This window comes from Phyllobates terribilis, unplaced genomic scaffold, assembly GCF_046119375.1.
Source record: "Phyllobates terribilis strain yellow unplaced genomic scaffold, ASM4611937v1 Scaffold_33__1_contigs__length_13283291, whole genome shotgun sequence".
NCBI classification, from domain to species: Eukaryota; Metazoa; Chordata; class Amphibia; order Anura; family Dendrobatidae; genus Phyllobates; species Phyllobates terribilis.
In genome coordinates, this window is record NW_027362793.1 from 12,559,253 (window position 1) to 12,567,921 (window position 8,669).

The following is an 8,669-nucleotide window of genomic DNA, read 5'->3' on the forward strand; positions in this document are numbered from 1 at the left end:
ATACAATTCTCACCGAGAAGCAGTGTCAGTGAAAAACATTGGGTCCACCAGAGTCCCCCACTTGAGTCCCCCACTCAAGAGCCCCATAGAAGCTTCAAAGTTTGCGTTATCAAGAACTCTCCTGATGGAGAAGCCAGGGCCCACTGGAGGATTCTCTGGTGGGCCCTTAAAACCCTGCTGAGAAGCAATCCTGGCTAAGAAAAGTGTGTGAGAAGGTTCCTGGACACTCTATGGCTGCTTTATTACTGTGTCTATAAGATTGCAATCTATGATCCCTTCACTGGCTCCCCATTGGCCAGAGACTTCAGTTGAAAACTGTAACCATGACATGCAAAGCTATCCACAGCCTGTCTGCTCCATATATCTGTGACCTAGTCTCCCGGTACATAACTGCACGCAACCTCCAATCCTCACAAGATCTCCTTCTCTACTCCCGTCTTCTCTCCTCTTCCTACAATCGCATACAAGATTTCTCCAGTGCATCTCCCCTTCTCTGGAACTCTCTACCCCACCATTTCTGACTCTTACCCACTGTTGAAACCTTTAAAAGGAAGCTGAAGACCCACCTCTTGCGACATGCGTACAACCTGCATTAAACCTTACTCCACCATACCGCTGCAAGACCAGCTCTATCCTCACCTACTGTATCCTCACCCATGCCGTATAGACTGAGCCTTCGAGTGCAGGGTCCTCTCCTCTCCTGTATCAGTCACTGTCACATTTTTGTTCAAGATTATTGTACTTGCTTTTGCAATGTATACCCCTTTTTAACATGTAAAGTGCCATGGAATAAATGGCGATAAAGTAATAATAATAATGTGATCCAGACTCAAATCTACTGAGACTGGACCATGTGGAACACCGAGAGGTGGTGATTGCAAACTGACTGGAAGCTTTATCTGCTATCCAAACAACAACCTTTACACACTGCTCTGGATTCAATAGTGGTGTTCCTCATCCCATTTTAAATGGAGTTTAAGATTTGTCTAGTTGCCAAAAATGTCTGTATTATTACTACTGTAATATAGGATTACGTCTGATGAGATGACCACAGTTTTAGGCAGTGCCCTGGGAGTCAGAGATGCTTCCAGCCCCAGGGGTGTTCCCCATGCTGTTTCCATGTCACACAGCACATGGCCAGATAAGGTTGTAAAATGTTAAAATTACATTTCCAAGTGAACGCAATTGTCTTGGTTGAAAGCAATGCAAAAGTGCAAAAATGAATCAAAAACGCTATGTGCGAACATAGCCCAAAGTGTGGAGGAGCATTTTTGGTTTTGTATATTTATTTTGCCTTATATATAAGTCATTACCCTGGAAAGGATGTTCCTTAACATATTTCCCAGGAAAATCCATTTGGGGTCCCTTTTTGTATGTTTTATTGTGAGTCCGTAAAAATGGCGTAATACCTCTGACAACGTTGTTGACAGCAGTGACCTGGGAGTCAGAAATGTTTTCAGCCGTCTTCCCCATGCTGTTCCCATGCCATTTGAGCACTGTTCCCATCAATTTTGGCAATTTTTAGGCCCTCTGCTGACCGCCGGGGGGAGCCACCGGAAAAATGCTCGAGTTTCCCATAGACTTACATTGGGCTCGTTGCACGGACCGAGCACCCGAGTATTCCAATTTGCTTGACTCGAACAACGTGTACCCGAGCATTTTAGTGCTCGCTTATTACTAATAAGCATAATTCATTAAATATGGATTAAATTCTCTTGGGACACTGACCTCTTGATGATATAAAATAATTTCTTTATCAGTCTGATGTAATTACTACAATCACACCAGGGGGGACATTTCCTTATGAGACACAATTACATATTTCTATATTTGTATTTTCCCTGTGCTTCAGAACCGTGTATTATATAAGCTGAGCATAATTAACTCATCTATTCTATCAACTCTAAAATGTCTGTATCTGCTTTTCATTATGACGCAAATATTCAATTGATTGCATAGATGTTTGGTATTGGGATGTCCTGTTTTTGAATGGATTAGACCTTTTTGTATTTTATTTAGATGCCACAAAGGTTATTTTTGGACAACCTCTTGAACCTCAGTTAGGATAATAGCAATAAGTACTTTTTTCAATATTCTAAGTGTTTTTGAATTGTAGGTTCCACTCGGTTTCCTAAATATAACGTTGAGTCTCTTGGATTAAAGCTGTAGACTTGTTGTACATAGAAGACTTTGCAGTTTTTGCCGATGCAGACTTACCAGAAAAACATGATCAAATTTACTCTCCAATTTTTTTAAATTGGTTGAAAGTAAAAAAATAATGATTTAATCTCTGATTTATTTTTTCCTTTACAGATTTATTGTCAACATCTCATGGACAACAAAACGTACGTAACATTCCACATTCTACCGTTCTCCTAAAAAAACAACGAGAAGCTGATGATTTTTGGGATTTTTTCAGCCCTTTACTTGATTGATATAATTTTGAATTCAGTGGTTATTGCATTGATATGTCTGGATTTCCATCTACACACCCCCATGTATCTATTCTTCTGTAACTTATCCGTCATAGACATCTGCTACACCACAGTCGTTATCCCAAAACTTCTGTACATATTATTATCAGGGAATGACCTGATATCCTTCACCCAGTGCTTCACCTAGGTTTACTTCTTAATTACATCAGCCAGTGCCGAGGTGATACTTTTCTTGTCAAGGGACTTGATCGATACGTTGCTATTTGTCATCCTTTGTCCTACCACCAAATCTTAAGCAAGAAAATCTGTACCTTGATTATGGTGATGATCTGGATCTCTGCCTTCCTAAATTCTTTAATAATCCTATATTCACTCTTACAATTGATTTTCTATGAGGTCAGTAGAATTAATAATTTCTTCTGTGGTGCCATAGACGTATTTCATGCATCCAGTGGTGGCTCCTGTGACTTTTATATCATAGTCTATGCTGAGCTTGTGTTGTTTGGATTTTTCCCATTTTTTTGCAACTTCTTGTCATATGTAAGAATATTCCATGTGATTTTATGCATTAAGTCAAAGGAAGGAAGAAGAAAAACCTTCTACGCCTGCTTGTCCCATCTCATTGTCATGATAACTTACTACTCGGCAGGTACAGTGGAGTACATGATGCTGTTCTCAGACCGCACAGTGACCATCAAGCAGATATTATCAGTGTTTTACTCCACGGAGGTGCCCATGGTCAACCCGCTCATATACAGCCTACGCAGCAGTGAAATTCTCAGAGCTTTTCGAAGGTTATTGAGGATTAAATGAAATACATGTGGCTTTTTCCTTTGTGCATAATTGACAATGAATAATTTACAGTCCATCTATATATCAATTTTTTTCAATGCAGACATGACCCTTATTATTGATCATGTTTCATTAAAATCTAATTTTTCTCTCCAAATAATCTTTTTATGGCATATATTACTCTTCCACCAAGTTTCATTATTTGAAACCTATTTTTGACAAAACATATCGATGAGAACATGGCTCTGAGTTGTCCCTTTAGAATGGAACAGTGGTTATAAATGTGCACCAACCCTACATTCATTTCTATAGATTCCACCCAAAGAAATAATAGGGGCATGCAGTCTCTAAAATGTTTAAACTTTATTAAAAATCACCAATAAAAACATATATAAGCTCAACAGAGTAACAAATTGGAGGACCACATAATGCATTTACATAGTTATGTTTAGTTTCAATAGTGTTAAATCACAGACAGCCCAGGTACCTATTTTTAGATAATATTTAACAACATTCAAATATCAACGCCTCAATGGCTTCCTTATATGTATTGTATGGTGCAAGATCCTGGCTTGTTTAAACTGATAGTACTAATCACACTAAATGCACGCCCCCTAAAGAAGCAAAGGTGAAACGTACGTTGGGGCACTAGGACCACATATCACATCGGTCTGAAATTTATGTAAGTTATTTCATTGTCATTTTCCTGCATTCAATGTGATTAGTACTATCAGTTAAAACAAGACAGAATCTTGCACCATGCAATGCCAATAAGGTAGTTGTTACGGGTCCGGGAGGTGGAACCTCTGTGCTGCAATACAAGGGGGAAGTCCTTGTAGGGAAGCGGGTGACTCCCAGGGAAGGCAGGCAGGTAGTCACAGCAAGTGACAGGGGCAGTCTCTGGGTAAACGGGCAGGTGGTCACAGCAAGTGACAGGGGCAGTCTCTGGGTAAACGGGCAGGTGGTCACGGCAAGTGACCGGGACAGTCTCTGGGTAAATGGGCAGGTGGTCACGGCAAGTGACCGGGACAGTCTCTGGGTAAACGGGCAGGTGGTCACGGCAAGTGACTGGGACAGTCTCTGGGTAGACAGGCGAGGCGGACACCTGACAGGAAACTGGCGGGCGCTCCCAGGTGAGCGGACTGACGGAGACAGCAGGAAACAGGCAGGTAACTGGTGGCCACTCCAGGTGAGCGGGCTGACAGACGAGGCAGGAGACAGGCAGGTAACTGGTGGACGCTCCCAGGTGAGAAGTCTGACAGACGAGGCAGGAGACAGGCAGGTAACTGGTGGACGCTCTCAGGTGAGCAGTCTGACAGACGAGGCAGGAGACAGGCAGGTAACTGGTGGACGCTCCCAGGTGAGCGGTCAGACTGATGAGGCAGGTAACAGGCAGGTAATGGAAGGACGCTCCCAGGTGAGCGAACTGGCAGACAAGGCAGGTAACTAGTAGACGCTCCCAGGTGAGCGGTCTGGCGGACAAGGCAAGTAACAGGCTGGCAGGCAGGACGAGAAGTCCGGCTAGCAGCGGAACCTGAGGGCTGAAGCACAGGTGAGACACAGTGCAAACAACATTGCTCGGGCACCTCCATTTTGGAGGAGGTGCCTTATATATGGGAGGTCCTCCGGCAATTGTCCGGGGACTCCTTAGAACGGCGCGCGCGGTCCCTTTAAGAGAGGGGGAGCGCGCGCCCTAAGCACACTGCCGGGGAAGGAGCACATGCCGGAAGCAGCGGGGAGAGAAGCGCTGGAGGACGCCGCGCCAGGAGCGTGGAGGGGAGAGGGACGGTGTCTCTGCTTAGTACGGGGCAGAGACGCCGATGCTACAGTAGTCATTGAGGCATTGATATTTGAATGTTGTTGAATATTATCTAAAAATAGGTACTTGAACTGTTTGTGATTTAACACTATTAAAACTAGACATAGCTCTGTAAATGCATTATGTGGTCCTCCATTGCATTACTCTGCTTATATTTGTTTTCATTGGTGATTTTCATTAAAGGGAACCTGTCATGTCATTTGTAGCATGTAAACTGTCCCCAGTGCGTTGCTAGTTTCAGAGGCTGATGCTTTACCTTTGAGCCATCAGGTCAAGAGATTATGAGAATAACTATGAAAATACTCAGGGTGACTAAAAGTAATTGTGATTCAGATTCTGATGTTTGAAGAAAGTCACAAATCAGACTCACACAACAAAATCACACATCATTTGAATTTGACTTGGAGGAGGTATTTGTTAAAGTCCCAATGACTTTTTTTTATTATTATTATTACAGTTGTAAAAGTCTCTTATCAAAGTCACTTGTCAAAGTCACTTATCAAAGTCACTTCTCAAAGTCACTTCTCAAAGTCTCATATCAAAGTCACTTCTCAAAGTCACATATCAAAGTAACTTATCAAAGTCATTTATCAAAGTCAGTTCTCAGACACGGTATTTAGCCTCAAACTGACATCATTCTGCTGTTTGATTTTTATATCTGATCATGTCCTAAAATGGACACTGTACACTTTATACAGTTATATCGTACCTGCTCGTTTAGTCATAGGGGTGTGCTTCATTTCATTCAGTCACAGTTGTAGCCACCCACTCAATATGAATGATGTTCCCGGGGTTTGTCACTAAAATCTGCTTTGAAAAATCCCGTGCTTGCACAGTGTTGATCGAAGATCCGACTATGCGCCGTCACAAGGGGCTCCCCTTATTTGCGCCGTGACGAGCGGCTCCTGCCACACACAGTCAGTGAAGCTGAGAACTACACACAGTTTTACTGCGCACGTGCGGGGAGCCGTTCGTTACAGCTCATGCTTGACTCCCCTATCGACAATGCACGGCTCCTAATACACACTGCGCAAGTGCGGGATTTCAACCCGTATACTTAAGTGACCTCAGCGCAAACCTGGGGACATAATTCAAGCTGAGTGGGTGGTGACAAGCCTGACTGAATGCAATGAAGCACACTAAACAAGCAGGTACCAAATAACTATATAAAGTGCTTTTGCAAAGGATTATAGTGCCAATTTTAATAAAGTAAGCATGTTAGTGATGCAGATTGCATCACTAACAATGCACGGGGGACAGATTTCATGCTACAAATGACATGACAGGTTCCCTTTAAAGTTTAAGAATTTCAGAGACTTCATACACCTATTATTTCTTTGCACAGTATTTATAGTTCAGGTGTGTCTCCAATGATCATTATTTGAGAATTTATGCTCTTTATGTCAGTATTCATTCAATTCTATAGGTCTGATGGAGATCGCCAAGTGCTCAGCTATATCTGGTCTCCAAATGAGACTGTGAGATGCAGTGGGAAGTCTGCTCTCATCCCTGGCTCTGCATGGCTGTGGTTTCCCCATACTGAAAGCAACAGAAAAAGAGCAAGAAAAAATGTGAAATGACAAAAAAAACAGACTGCAGAAATTTTGAGGCTGCGTACAGTCAATTACAACAACAAACAGATGCGAAAATCAATCTGTTCTATCTGTGACACACACTTTGTAGCAGTCAGAAAGCATTTTTTTCCAGCAATCTAGGGTGACTATATGAACAAATTCAATAAAGGCTAAAAAATTTAGAGAATTAGTGCATTGATGTGCAAGTGCAGAGAGCAGACACTGATTAAATTAATTCAATTGAGGTCTATATAGTCGCAGTCAAAGAATAACATTTTTTTCTTTCATCAATATAGGTTGACTGACTATGAAAAAATACAAAAATGGAATAAAAAAGTGAGAAAATATGTGCACTGATACTTTTGTGCATTTTTGAATCAATTAAAAAACATAACTAAATATCAACAAGATCGAAAGTAGCCGCTAGGGAGACGTACGGCAATTGACAACAAAAAAATGATGCAAAAATCAGCCTTATGTGTTACACACACACTTTGTCACAATCAGAGAATAACATTCTTTTTTTCAACACAAATTCCCACTCAGAAGCAAAAACACTTAATACTAGGTAAGTGACAAAAAAATAAAAACAGAGTGGAGAAGTATTGGGGTGGTATACAACCTATTGTAACAACAAAATTGATGCAAAAATAAGTCTTGTGAGAGACATGCATGCTTCGTCACAATCAGGGAATATAATTGTATTTTTATATCTTCATTTTTTTTTTTAATACAAATCCCCCATCCAAACAGAAAAAAAATTATACTAGGTAATCGACAAAAGATAAAAAGAGTCAGCAGCCAATTACAACTAAACAGATGCAAAAATCAGTCCGTTCTGTGAGTGACACGCACACTTTGTTGGAGCAATATTGGGTGACAATATCAACAAATACAATGAAGCCTGTGTTTTATAGTTTGTTAATATTTTCCAGCATAAATCCATATTGTTGGTTGTTGGGGCAAAAAAAAATTTCAAAGCTCAAAAATTGCTAATTTTTCTACACTTTTGTCAAACTTCATCAGAATCATTGGGATATCTGAAGCATCCCAGAGTAGTTACTGCTTAAATTGATGAATGTCAGATTTGATATGCAAATTGCCCCTTCAGAGAAAAAGAGGACTTGCACTCTATAGCGCCACCTATTGGAAGCAGCAATCCTACAAGTCACAATCAACCCTTTAACGAGTCGTGCAATATGACTTAGGATAAAAGCCAAATCAGAATCTCAATTTGCAGACATGGTGTTTCAGGCTGTTGGCCCTCGTCAGTGCAAAGTATGAGAACTGATTTGGCTAGATGAGAGGCTCTGGACTGAGGTGTAAGGGGTAGCGTTTCTCCTTATGGAGAGTGACACACCAGCTCTGGCAGGTAAAGTTAAGGAGACTTATTCGCCATGCAATGCTCCATTGGGAAATTTAATATGCAAATTGCCTCTTCAGAGGAAAAGAGGACTTGTACTCTATAGCGCCACCTATTATATTAAAGTTCTCATACTTTGCACTGACGAGGGCCAACAGCCCGAAACACCGTGTCTGCAAATTGAGATTCTGATTTGGCTTTTATCCTAAGTCATTTTGCACGACTCGTTAAAGGGTTGATTGTGACTTGTAGTATTGCTGCTTCCAATAGGTGGCGCTATAGAGTACAAGTCCTCTTTTTCTCCGAAGAGGTAATTTGCATATTAAATTTCCCAGAGGAGCATTGCTTGTCAGATTTTAAAAATTTGGCCTGGTCAGGAAGGTAAAAAACGGATTTGGCAGGAAGGGGTTAAAAAAACAAATTTTAAACATTATTTTTGGCATTATGTTTTAACAATTACCAAAAAATAAAAATGGTGATTATAATGTGGTGTTTTCAACTATTACACCATGTTAAAATGTAAAATGAAAAATTTGGTGGTAATGCTAAAGTTATAATAGAAAAAAAAAATTTATATTTTTTTCTCTTCCAATTTGAGTTTAATGACTGTGACGCACATGAAGGCTTAACAAACTTCATATCTACTATTTTAAATACTGTAACATTACACCTTCAAAAAGGCATTT

At 40.8% G+C, this 8,669-nt stretch overlaps 1 pseudogene; it reads left to right on the forward strand.

Moving 5' to 3' along the window:
• The first annotated feature begins 2,397 nt into the window (after positions 1–2,397).
• On the forward strand, positions 2,398–3,248 carry LOC141180612 (olfactory receptor 2A14-like; annotated as a pseudogene).
• Positions 3,249–8,669: the final 5,421 nt, after the last annotated feature.